Genomic DNA, 13,396 nt, shown 5'->3' on the forward strand with positions numbered 1-13,396 from the left:
CTGTTGGTCTGTTGAGTCTTGAAAAAATTGTCTTTAAAAATCCACGCCTGTTGGTCTGTTGAGTCTTGAAAAAATTGTCTTTAAAAATCCACGCCTGTTGGTCTGCTGAGTCTTGAAAAAATTGTCTTTAAAAATCCACGCCTGTTGGTCTGCTGAGTCTTGAAAATGTCTTTAAAAATCCACGCCTGTTGGTCTTTTGAGTCTTGAAAAAATTGTCTTTAAAAATCCACGCCTGTTGGTCTTTTGAGTCTTGAAAAAATTGTCTTTAAAAATCCACGCCTGTTGGTCTTTTGGGTCTTGAAAAAATTGTCTTTAAAAATCCACGCCTGTTGGTCTGCTGAGTCTTGAAAAAATTGTCTTTAAAAATCCACGCCTGTTGGTCTGCTGAGTCTTGAAAAAATTGTCTTTAAAAATCCACCCCTGTTGGTCTGCTGAGTCTTGAAAAAATTGTCTTTAAAAATCCACGCCTGTTGGTCTGCTGAGTCTTGAAAAAATTGTCTTTAAAAATCCACGCCTGTTGGTCTTTTGAGTCTTGAAAAAATTGTCTTTAAAAATCCACGCCTGTTGGTCTTTTGAGTCTTGAAAAAATTGTCTTTAAAAATCCACGCCTGTTGGTCTGCTGAGTCTTGAAAAAATTGTCTTTAAAAATCCACGCCTGTTGGTCTTTTGAGTCTTGAAAAAATTGTCTTTAAAAATCCACGCCTGTTGGTCTGCTGAGTCTTGAAAAAATTGTCTTTAAAAATCCACGCCTGTTGGTCTGCTGAGTCTTGAAAAAATTGTCTTTAAAATCCACGCCTGTTGGTCTGCTGAGTCTTGAAAAAATTGTCTTTAAAAATCCACGCCTGTTGGTCTGTTGAGTCTTGAAAAAATTGTCTTTAAAAATCCACGCCTGTTGGTCTGTTGAGTCTTGAAAAAATTGTCTTTAAAAATCCACGCCTGTTGGTCTGTTGAGTCTTGAAAAAATTGTCTTTAAAAATCCACGCCTGTTGGTCTGTTGAGTCTTGAAAAAATTGTCTTTAAAAATCCACGCCTGTTGGTCTGCTGAGTCTTGAAAAAATTGTCTTTAAAAATCCACGCCTGTTGGTCTGCTGAGTCTTGAAAAAATTGTCTTTAAAAATCCACGCCTGTTGGTCTGCTGAGTCTTGAAAAAATTGTCTTTAAAAATCCACGCCTGTTGGTCTGCTGAGTCTTGAAAAAATTGTCTTTAAAAATCCACGCCTGTTGGTCTGCTGAGTCTTGAAAAAATTGTCTTTAAAAATCCACGCCTGTTGGTCTGCTGAGTCTTGAAAAAATTGTCTTTAAAAATCCACGCCTGTTGGTCTGCTGAGTCTTGAAAAAATTGTCTTTAAAAATCCACGCCTGTTGGTCTGCTGAGTCTTGAAAAAATTGTCTTTAAAAATCCACGCCTGTTGGTCTGCTGAGTCTTGAAAAAATTGTCTTTAAAAATCCACGCCTGTTGGTCTGCTGAGTCTTGAAAAAATTGTCTTTAAAAATCCACGCCTGTTGGTCTGCTGAGTCTTGAAAAAATTGTCTTTAAAAATCCACGCCTGTTGGTCTGCTGAGTCTTGAAAAAATTGTCTTTAAAAATCCACGCCTGTTGGTCTGCTGAGTCTTGAAAAAATTGTCTTTAAAAATCCACGCCTGTTGGTCTGCTGAGTCTTGAAAAAATTGTCTTTAAAAATCCACGCCTGTTGGTCTGCTGAGTCTTGAAAAAATTGTCTTTAAAAATCCACGCCTGTTGGTCTGCTGAGTCTTGAAAAAATTGTCTTTAAAAATCCACGCCTGTTGGTCTGCTGAGTCTTGAAAAAATTGTCTTTAAAAATCCACGCCTGTTGGTCTGCTGAGTCTTGAAAAAATTGTCTTTAAAAATCCACGCCTGTTGGTCTGCTGAGTCTTGAAAAAATTGTCTTTAAAAATCCACGCCTGTTGGTCTGCTGAGTCTTGAAAAAATTGTCTTTAAAAATCCACGCCTGTTGGTCTGCTGAGTCTTGAAAAATCCACGCCTGTTGGTCTGCTGAGTCTTGAAAAAATTGTCTTTAAAAATCCACGCCTGTTGGTCTGCTGAGTCTTGAAAAAATTGTCTTTAAAAATCCACGCCTGTTGGTCTGCTGAGTCTTGAAAAAATTGTCTTTAAAAATCCACGCCTGTTGGTCTGCTGAGTCTTGAAAAAATTGTCTTTAAAAATCCACGCCTGTTGGTCTGCTGAGTCTTGAAAAAATTGTCTTTAAAAATCCACGCCTGTTGGTCTGCTGAGTCTTGAAAAAATTGTCTTTAAAAATCCACGCCTGTTGGTCTGCTGAGTCTTGAAAAAATTGTCTTTAAAAATCCACGCCTGTTGGTCTGCTGAGTCTTGAAAAAATTGTCTTTAAAAATCCACGCCTGTTGGTCTGCTGAGTCTTGAAAAAATTGTCTTTAAAAATCCACGCCTGTTGGTCTGCTGAGTCTTGAAAAAATTGTCTTTAAAAATCCACGCCTGTTGGTCTGCTGAGTCTTGAAAAAATTGTCTTTAAAAATCCACGCCTGTTGGTCTGCTGAGTCTTGAAAAAATTGTCTTTAAAAATCCACGCCTGTTGGTCTGCTGAGTCTTGAAAAAATTGTCTTTAAAAATCCACGCCTGTTGGTCTGCTGAGTCTTGAAAAAATTGTCTTTAAAAATCCACGCCTGTTGGTCTGCTGAGTCTTGAAAAAATTGTCTTTAAAAATCACGCCTGTTGGTCTGCTGAGTCTTGAAAAAATTGTCTTTAAAAATCCACGCCTGTTGGTCTGCTGAGTCTTGAAAAAATTGTCTTTAAAAATCCACGCCTGTTGGTCTGCTGAGTCTTGAAAAAAATTGTCTTTAAAAATCCACGCCTGTTGGTCTGCTGAGTCTTGAAAAAATTGTCTTTAAAAATCCACGCCTGTTGGTCTGCTGAGTCTTGAAAAAATTGTCTTTAAAAATCCACGCCTGTTGGTCTGCTGAGTCTTGAAAAAATTGTCTTTAAAAATCCACGCCTGTTGGTCTGCTGAGTCTTGAAAAAATTGTCTTTAAAAATCCACGCCTGTTGGTCTGCTGAGTCTTGAAAAAATTGTCTTTAAAAATCCACGCCTGTTGGTCTGCTGAGTCTTGAAAAAATTGTCTTTAAAAATCCACGCCTGTTGGTCTGCTGAGTCTTGAAAAAATTGTCTTTAAAAATCCACGCCTGTTGGTCTGCTGAGTCTTGAAAAAATTGTCTTTAAAAATCCACGCCTGTTGGTCTGCTGAGTCTTGAAAAAATTGTCTTTAAAAATCCACGCCTGTTGGTCTGCTGAGTCTTGAAAAAATTGTCTTTAAAAATCCACGCCTGTTGGTCTGCTGAGTCTTGAAAAAATTGTCTTTAAAAATCCACGCCTGTTGGTCTGCTGAGTCTTGAAAAAATTGTCTTTAAAAATCCACGCCTGTTGGTCTGCTGAGTCTTGAAAAAATTGTCTTTAAAAATCCACGCCTGTTGGTCTGCTGAGTCTTGAAAAATTGTCTTTAAAAATCCACGCCTGTTGGTCTGCTGAGTCTTGAAAAAATTGTCTTTAAAATCCACGCCTGTTGGTCTGCTGAGTCTTGAAAAAATTGCCTTAAAAAATCCACGCCTGTTGGTCTGCTGAGTCTTGAAAAAATTGTCTTTAAAAATCCACGCCTGTTGGTCTGCTGAGTCTTGAAAAAATTGTCTTTAAAATCCACGCCTGTTGGTCAGCTGAGTCTTGAATAAATTGCCTTAAAAAATCCACGCCTGTTGGTCTGCTGAGTCTTGAAAAAATTGTCTTTAAAAATCCACGCTGTTGGTCTGCTGAGTCTTGAAAAAATTGTCTTTAAAAATCCACGCCTGTTGGTCTGCTGAGTCTTGAAAAAATTGTCTTTAAAAATCCACGCCTGTTGGTCTGCTGAGTCTTGAAAAAATTGTCTTTAAAAATCCACGCCTGTTGGTCTGCTGAGTCTTGAAAAAATTGTCTTTAAAAATCCACGCCTGTTGGTCTGCTGAGTCTTGAAAAAATTGTCTTTAAAAATCCACGCCTGTTGGTCTGCTGAGTCTTGAAAAAATTGTCTTTAAAAATCCACGCCTGTTGGTCTGCTGAGTCTTGAAAAAATTGTCTTTAAAAATCCACGCCTGTTGGTCTGCTGAGTCTTGAAAAAATTGTCTTTAAAAATCCACGCCTGTTGGTCTGCTGAGTCTTGAAAAAATTGTCTTTAAAAATCCACGCCTGTTGGTCTGCTGAGTCTTGAAAAAATTGTCTTTAAAAATCCACGCCTGTTGGTCTGCTGAGTCTTGAAAAAATTGTCTTTAAAAATCCACGCCTGTTGGTCTGCTGAGTCTTGAAAAAATTGTCTTTAAAAATCCACGCCTGTTGGTCTGCTGAGTCTTGAAAAAATTGTCTTTAAAAATCCACGCCTGTTGGTCTGCTGAGTCTTGAAAAAATTGTCTTTAAAAATCCACGCCTGTTGGTCAGCTGAGTCTTGAATAAATTGCCTTAAAAAATCCACGCCTGTTGGTCTGCTGAGTCTTGAAAAAATTGTCTTTAAAAATCCACGCCTGTTGGTCTGCTGAGTCTTGAAAAAATTGTCTTTAAAAATCCACGCCTGTTGGTCTGCTGAGTCTTGAAAAAATTGTCTTTAAAATCCACGCCTGTTGGTCTGCTGAGTCTTGAAAAAATTGTCTTTAAAAATCCACGCCTGTTGGTCTGCTGAGTCTTGAAAAAATTGTCTTTAAAAATCCACGCCTGTTGGTCTGCTGAGTCTTGAAAAAATTGTCTTTAAAAATCCACGCCTGTTGGTCTGCTGAGTCTTGAAAAAATTGTCTTTAAAAATCCACGCCTGTTGGTCTGCTGAGTCTTGAAAAAATTGTCTTTAAAAATCCACGCCTGTTGGTCTGCTGAGTCTTGAAAAAATTGTCTTTAAAAATCCACGCCTGTTGGTCTGCTGAGTCTTGAAAAAATTGTCTTTAAAAATCCACGCCTGTTGGTCTGCTGAGTCTTGAAAAAATTGTCTTTAAAAATCCACGCCTGTTGGTCTGCTGAGTCTTGAAAAAATTGTCTTTAAAAATCCACGCCTGTTGGTCTGCTGAGTCTTGAAAAAATTGTCTTTAAAAATCCACGCCTGTTGGTCTGCTGAGTCTTGAAAAAATTGTCTTTAAAAATCCACGCCTGTTGGTCTGCTGAGTCTTGAAAAAATTTTCTTTAAAAATCCACGCCTGTTGGTCTGCTGAGTCTTGAAAAAATTGTCTTTAAAAATCCACGCCTGTTGGTCTGCTGAGTCTTGAAAAAATTGTCTTTAAAAATCCACGCCTGTTGGTCTGCTGAGTCTTGAAAAAATTGTCTTTAAAAATCCACGCCTGTTGGTCTGCTGAGTCTTGAAAAAATTGTCTTTAAAAATCCACGCCTGTTGGTCTGCTGAGTCTTGAAAAAATTGTCTTTAAAAATCCACGCCTGTTGGTCTGCTGAGTCTTGAAAAAATTGTCTTTAAAAATCCACGCCTGTTGGTCTGCTGAGTCTTGAAAAAATTGTCTTTAAAAATCCACGCCTGTTGGTCTGCTGAGTCTTGAAAAAATTGTCTTTAAAAATCCACGCCTGTTGGTCTGCTGAGTCTTGAAAAAATTGTCTTTAAAAATCCACGCCTGTTGGTCTGCTGAGTCTTGAAAAAATTGTCTTTAAAAATCCACGCCTGTTGGTCTGCTGAGTCTTGAAAAAATTGTCTTTAAAAATCCACGCCTGTTGGTCTGCTGAGTCTTGAAAAAATTGTCTTTAAAAATCCACGCCTGTTGGTCTGCTGAGTCTTGAAAAAATTGTCTTTAAAAATCCACGCCTGTTGGTCTGCTGAGTCTTGAAAAAATTGTCTTTAAAAATCCACGCCTGTTGGTCTGCTGAGTCTTGAAAAAATTGTCTTTAAAAATCCACGCCTGTTGGTCTGCTGAGTCTTGAAAAAATTGTCTTTAAAAATCCACGCCTGTTGGTCTGCTGAGTCTTGAAAAAATTGTCTTTAAAAATCCACGCCTGTTGGTCTGCTGAGTCTTGAAAAAATTGTCTTTAAAAATCCACGCCTGTTGGTCTGCTGAGTCTTGAAAAAATTGTCTTTAAAAATCCACGCCTGTTGGTCTGCTGAGTCTTGAAAAAATTGTCTTTAAAAATCCACGCCTGTTGGTCTGCTGAGTCTTGAAAAAAATTGTCTTTAAAAATCCACGCCTGTTGGTCTGCTGAGTCTTGAAAAAATTGTCTTTAAAAATCCACGCCTGTTGGTCTGCTGAGTCTTGAAAAAATTGTCTTTAAAAATCCACGCCTGTTGGTCTGCTGAGTCTTGAAAAAATTGTCTTTAAAAATCCACGCCTGTTGGTCTGCTGAGTCTTTGAAAAAATTGTCTTTAAAAATCCACGCCTGTTGGTCTGCTGAGTCTTGAAAAAATTGTCTTTAAAAATCCACGCCTGTTGGTCTGCTGAGTCTTGAAAAAATTGTCTTTAAAAATCCACGCCTGTTGGTCTGCTGAGTCTTGAAAAAATTGTCTTTAAAAATCCACGCCTGTTGGTCTGCTGAGTCTTGAAAAAATTGTCTTTAAAAATCCACGCCTGTTGGTCTGCTGAGTCTTGAAAAAATTGTCTTTAAAAATCCACGCCTGTTGGTCTGCTGAGTCTTGAAAAAATTGTCTTTAAAAATCCACGCCTGTTGGTCTGCTGAGTCTTGAAAAAATTGTCTTTAAAAATCCACGCCTGTTGGTCTGCTGAGTCTTGAAAAAATTGTCTTTAAAAATCTGAGTCTTGAAAAAATTGTCTTTAAAAATCCACGCCTGTTGGTCTGCTGAGTCTTGAAAAAATTGTCTTTAAAAATCCACGCCTGTTGGTCTGCTGAGTCTTGAAAAAATTGTCTTTAAAAATCCACGCCTGTTGGTCTGCTGAGTCTTGAAAAAATTGTCTTTAAAAATCCACGCCTGTTGGTCTGCTGAGTCTTGAAAAAATTGTCTTTAAAAATCCACGCCTGTTGGTCTGCTGAGTCTTGAAAAAATTGTCTTTAAAAATCCACGCCTGTTGGTCTGCTGAGTCTTGAAAAAATTGTCTTTAAAAATCCACGCCTGTTGGTCTGCTGAGTCTTGAAAAAATTGTCTTTAAAAATCCACGCCTGTTGGTCTGCTGAGTCTTGAAAAAATTGTCTTTAAAAATCCACGCCTGTTGGTCTGCTGAGTCTTGAAAAAATTGTCTTTAAAAATCCACGACTGTTGGTCTGCTGAGTCTTGAAAAAATTGTCTTTAAAAATCCACGCCTGTTGGTCTGCTGAGTCTTGAAAAAATTGTCTTTAAAAATCCAAGCCTGTTGGTCTGCTGAGTCTTGAAAAAAATTGTCTTTAAAAATCCACTCTTGTTGGTTGGTTTATTTATTTGTTCAATACTTTTATGGAAATCACAATTCCACAAAATTGTTTCAAACACCAGCTAACACCCGTATATCCGTCCACCCTCCAACTCAATATTGGCAAGATAAAATTGAAAATTGTCACTTTAACCTCAAAGCTAAACGTGTCACAAATGATTGTTGTTTCAATCGCCAAACGAATGAATATGCGCCAATGGGGCATATTCTGCAATGGTCATATAATGGGAGAGACAAAACTGATATTAGAACCCTGGAGCTAGTTTTCATTTGCTACACAACACAGCCGGTGGTAAACATTGGTATTACTAATAATCTTTAATATGGTCCCAATTGAGAAGATGGAAGCCAAATGCAACATGGTCATGGCAACAACTGGTGCAATAAATGATGGTGGAAAAGCTATGCAAAGGAGATGGGGCAGACAGATATGCTTGCATTAGGCAAATAACAAAATTGTATATATACACACATATACGTACAAATCCACGCCTGTTGGTCTGCTGAGTCTTGAAAAAATTGTCTTTAAAAATCCACGCCTGTTGGTCTGCTGAGTCTTGAAAAAATTGTCTTTAAAAATCCACGCCTGTTGGTCTGCTGAGTCTTGAAAAAATTGTCTTTAAAAATCCACGCCTGTTGGTCTGCTGAGTCTTGAAAAAATTGTCTTTAAAAATCCACGCCTGTTGGTCTGCTGAGTCTTGAAAAAATTGTCTTTAAAAATCCACGCCTGTTGGTCTGCTGAGTCTTGAAAAAATTGTCTTTAAAAATCCACGCCTGTTGGTCTGCTGAGTCTTGAAAAAATTGTCTTTAAAAATCCACGCCTGTTGGTCTGCTGAGTCTTGAAAAAATTGTCTTTAAAAATCCACGCCTGTTGGTCTGCTGAGTCTTGAAAAAATTGTCTTTAAAAATCCACGCCTGTTGGTCTGCTGAGTCTTGAAAAAATTGTCTTTAAAAATCCACGCCTGTTGGTCTGCTGAGTCTTGAAAAAATTGTCTTTAAAAATCCACGCCTGTTGGTCTGCTGAGTCTTGAAAAAATTGTCTTTAAAAATCCACGCCTGTTGGTCTGCTGAGTCTTGAAAAAATTGTCTTTAAAAATCCACGCCTGTTGGTCTGCTGAGTCTTGAAAAAATTGTCTTTAAAAATCCACGCCTGTTGGTCTGCTGAGTCTTGAAAAAATTGTCTTTAAAAATCCACGCCTGTTGGTCTGCTGAGTCTTGAAAAAATTGTCTTTAAAAATCCACGCCTGTTGGTCTGCTGAGTCTTGAAAAAATTGTCTTTAAAAATCCACGCCTGTTGGTCTGCTGAGTCTTGAAAAAATTGTCTTTAAAAATCCACGCCTGTTGGTCTGCTGAGTCTTGAAAAAATTGTCTTTAAAAATCCACGCCTGTTGGTCTGCTGAGTCTTGAAAAAATTGTCTTTAAAAATCCACGCCTGTTGGTCTGCTGAGTCTTGAAAAAATTGTCTTTAAAAATCCACGCCTGTTGGTCTGCTGAGTCTTGAAAAAATTGTCTTTAAAAATCCACGCCTGTTGGTCTGCTGAGTCTTGAAAAAATTGTCTTTAAAAATCCACGCCTGTTGGTCTGCTGAGTCTTGAAAAAATTGTCTTTAAAAATCCACGCCTGTTGGTCTGCTGAGTCTTGAAAAAATTGTCTTTAAAAATCCACGCCTGTTGGTCTGCTGAGTCTTGAAAAAATTGTCTTTAAAAATCCACGCCTGTTGGTCTGCTGAGTCTTGAAAAAATTGTCTTTAAAAATCCACGACTGTTGGTCTGCTGAGTCTTGAAAAAATTGTCTTTAAAAATCCACGCCTGTTGGTCTGCTGAGTCTTGAAAAAATTGTCTTTAAAAATCCAAGCCTGTTGGTCTGCTGAGTCTTGAAAAAATTGTCTTTAAAAATCCACTCTTGTTGGTTGGTTTATTTATTTGTTCAATACTTTTATGGAAATCACAATTCCACAAAATTGTTTCAAACACCAGCTAACACCCGTATATCCGTCCACCCTCCAACTCAATATTGGCAAGATAAAATTGAAAATTGTCACTTTAACCTCAAAGCTAAACGTGTCACAAATGATTGTTGTTTCAATCGCCAAACGAATGAATATGCGCCAATGGGGCATATTCTGCAATGGTCATATAATGGGAGAGACAAAACTGATATTAGAACCCTGGAGCTAGTTTTCATTTGCTACACAACACAGCCGGTGGTAAACATTGGTATTACTAATAATCTTTAATATGGTCCCAATTGAGAAGATGGAAGCCAAATGCAACATGGTCATGGCAACAACTGGTGCAATAAATGATGGTGGAAAAGCTATGCAAAGGAGATGGGGCAGACAGATATGCTTGCATTAGGCAAATAACAAAATTGTATATATACACACATATACGTAGGTGCCAGACTATTTGTCCCATAACCCTACATTTTGTGGAACAACGAAAAAACTCCCAAACTAACACCCAGAAAGTCATTACAATCATCACTGTGATCATCATCACAATGCTGATGATGATGTTGTTTCTCAGCATTTGCATTGTACCCATTCAATTGGACACTACCATCATTGATATTACCCATCACCAGCAACAGCAGTTTACCCAGCCACCTCAACACCAATAATGTCATCCACCGCCACACCACTACGCCGACGTCATCATTAGTGTCACTGACATTTGCTGTCATTGCTAATTTTGAAATTCATTTAACAAATAAATGAAACCTACACAGGATGAACAGAAAACAGTTTTCAATGCAGAGCAGACAAACATGGACACGCTCGCACACATGCACCAATGCATCTACCATAAGTTGGTTTCGTGGGATGGGGTAAAAATTTAAATGAAAAATAAAACGAAATTATGCTTGTTTTAAATGATGCAATTGAATCTTTTGCATTGGAAGAAATTTTTATTGAATATTTAATGTTGTCTATGTTTTGATCGGAATCGGCAATGTGGACAGGAATGGGCCCTGAAAAAAATATTTTTAAAAATCCACGCTTATTGTTGAAAGGGTCCTTGAAAAAAATATTTTTAAAAATCCACGCTTATTGTTGAAAGGGTCCTTGAAAAAAATATTTTTAAAAATCCACGCTTATTGTTGAAAGGGTCCTTGAAAAAAATATTTTTAAAAATCCACGCTTATTGTTGAAAGGGTCCTTGAAAAAAAAATATTTTTAAAAATCCACGCTTATTGTTGAAGGTGCCGTTGAAAAAAATATTTTTAAAAATCCACGCTTATTGTTGAAAGGGTCCTTGAAAAAAAAATATTTTTAAAAATCCACGCTTATTGTTGAAGGTGCCGTTGAAAAAAATATTTTTAAAAATCCACGCTTATTGTTGAAAGGGTCCTTGAAAAAAAAATATTTTTAAAAATCCACGCTTATTGTTGAAGGTGCCGTTGAAAAAAATATTTTTAAAAATCCACTCTTATTGTTGAAAGGGTCCTTGAAAAAAATATTTTTAAAAATCCACGCTTATTGTTGAAAGGGTCCTTGAAAAAAATATTTTTAAAAATCCACGCTTATTGTTGAAAGGGTCCTTGAAAAAAATATTTTTAAAAATCCACGCTTATTGTTGAAAGGGTCCTTGAAAAAAAATATTTTTAAAAATCCACGCTTTTTGTTGAAAGGGTCCTTGAAAAAAATATTTTTAAAAATCCACGCTTATTGTTGAAAGGGTCCTTGAAAAAAATATTTTTAAAAATCCACGCTTATTGTTGAAAGGGTCCTTGAAAAAAATATTTTTAAAAATCCACGCTTGTTGTTGAAAGGGTCCTTGAAAAAAATATTTTTAAAAATCCACGCTTATTGTTGAAAGGGTCCTTGAAAAAAATATTTTTAAAAATCCACGCTTATTGTTGAAAGGGTCCTTGAAAAAAATATTTTTAAAAATCCACGCTTATTGTTGAAAGGGTCCTTGAAAAAAATATTTTTAAAAATCCAGGCTTATTGTTGAAAGGGTCCTTGAAAAAAATATTTTTAAAAATCCAGGCTTATTGTTGAAAGGGTCCTTGAAAAAAATATTTTTAAAAATCCAGGCTTATTGTTGAAAGGGTCCTTGAAAAAAATATTTTTAAAAATCCACGCTTATTGTTGAAAGGGTCCTTGAAAAAAATATTCTTAAAAATCCACGCTTATTGTTGAAAGGGTCCTTGAAAAAACTATTTTTAAAAATCCACGCTTATTGTTGAAAGGGTCCTTGAAAAAACTATTTTTAAAAATCCACGCTTATTGTTGAAAGGGTCCTTGAAAAAACTATTTTTAAAAATCAACGCTTATTGTTGAAAGGGGCCTTGAAAGAATTATCTTTAAAAATCCACGCTTATTGTTGAAAGGGTCCTTGAAAAAAATATTTTTAAAAATCCACGCTTATTGTTGAAAGGGTCCTTGAAAAAAATATTCTTAAAAATCCACGCTTATTGTTGAAAGGGTCCTTGAAAAAACTATTTTTAAAAATCCACGCTTATTGTTGAAAGGGTCCTTGAAAAAACTATTTTTAAAAATCCACGCTTATTGTTGAAAGGGTCCTTGAAAAAACTATTTTAAAAAATCAACGCTTATTGTTGAAAGGGGCCTTGAAAGAATTATTTTTAAAAATCCACGCTTATTGTTGAAAGGGGCCTTGAAAGAATTATTTTTAAAAATCCACGCTTATTGTTGAAAGGGTCCTTGAAAGAATTATTTTTAAAAATCCACGCTTATTGTTGAAAGGGTCCTTGAAAGAATTATGTTTAAAAATCCACGCTTATTGTTGAAAGGGTCCTTGAAAAAAATATTTTAAAAATCCAGGCTTATTGTTGAAAGGGTCCTTGAAAAAATATTCTTAAAAATTCACGCTTATTGTTGAAAGGGTCCTTGAAAAAAATATTTTTAAAAATCCAGGCTTATTGTTGAAAGGGTCCTTGAAAAAAATATTTTTAACAATCCACGCTTATTGTTGAAAGGGTCCTTGAAAAAAATATTTTTAACAAACCACGCTTATTGTTGAAAGGGTCCTCGAAAAAAATATTTTTAAAAATCCACGCTTATTGTTGAAAGGTCCTTGAAAAAAATATTTTTAAAAATCCACGCTTATTGTTGAAAGGGTCCTTGAAAAAATATTTTAAAAATCCACGCTTATTGTTGAAAGGGTCCTTGAAAAAAATATTTTTAAAATCCACGCTTATTGTTGAAAGGGTCCTTGAAAAAAATATTTTTAAAAATCCACGCTTATTGTTGAAAGGGTTCTTGAAAAAAATATTTTTAAAAATCCACGCTTATTGTTGAAAGGGTCCTTGAAAAAATATTTTTAAGAATCCACGCTTATTGTTGAAAGGGTTCTTGAAAAAAATATTTTTAAAAATCCACGCTTATTGTTGAAAGGGTCCTTGAAAAAATATTTTTAAGAATCCACGCTTATTGTTGAAAGGGTCCTTGAAAAAAATATTTTTAAAAATCCACGCTTATTGTTGAAAGGGTCCTTGAAAAAAATATTTTTAACAATCCACGCTTATTGTTGAAAGGGTCCTCGAAAAAAATATTTTTTAAAAATCCACGCTTATTGTTGAAAGGGTCCTTGAAAAAATATTTTTAAGAATCCACGCTTATTGTTGAAAGGGTCCTTGAAAAAAATATTTTTAAAAATCCACGCTTATTGTTGAAAGGGTCCTTGAAAAAATATTTTTAAAAATCCACGCTTATTGTTGAAAGGGTCCTTGAAAAAAATATTTTTAAAAATCCACGCTTATTGTTGAAAGGGTCCTTGAAAAAAATATTTTTAAAAATCCACGCTTATTGTTGAAAGGGTCCATGAAAAATTTTTTTTTTAAAAATCCACGCTTATTGTTGAAAGGGTCCTTGAAAAAAATATTTTTAAAAATCCATGCTTATTGTTGAAATTGTCCTTGAAAAAAATATTTTTAAAAATCCACCCTTATTGTTGAAAGGGTCCTTGAAAAAAATATTTTTAAAAATCCACGCTTATTGTTGAAGGTGCCGTTGAAAAAAATATTTTTTAAAAATCCACTCTTATTGTTGAAAGGGTCCTTGAAAAAAATATT

This window comes from Musca autumnalis, unplaced genomic scaffold (genome assembly GCF_047663935.1).
Source record: "Musca autumnalis isolate F117 unplaced genomic scaffold, ASM4766393v1 scaffold_74, whole genome shotgun sequence".
In the NCBI taxonomy this organism is placed as follows: Eukaryota; Metazoa; Arthropoda; class Insecta; order Diptera; family Muscidae; genus Musca; species Musca autumnalis.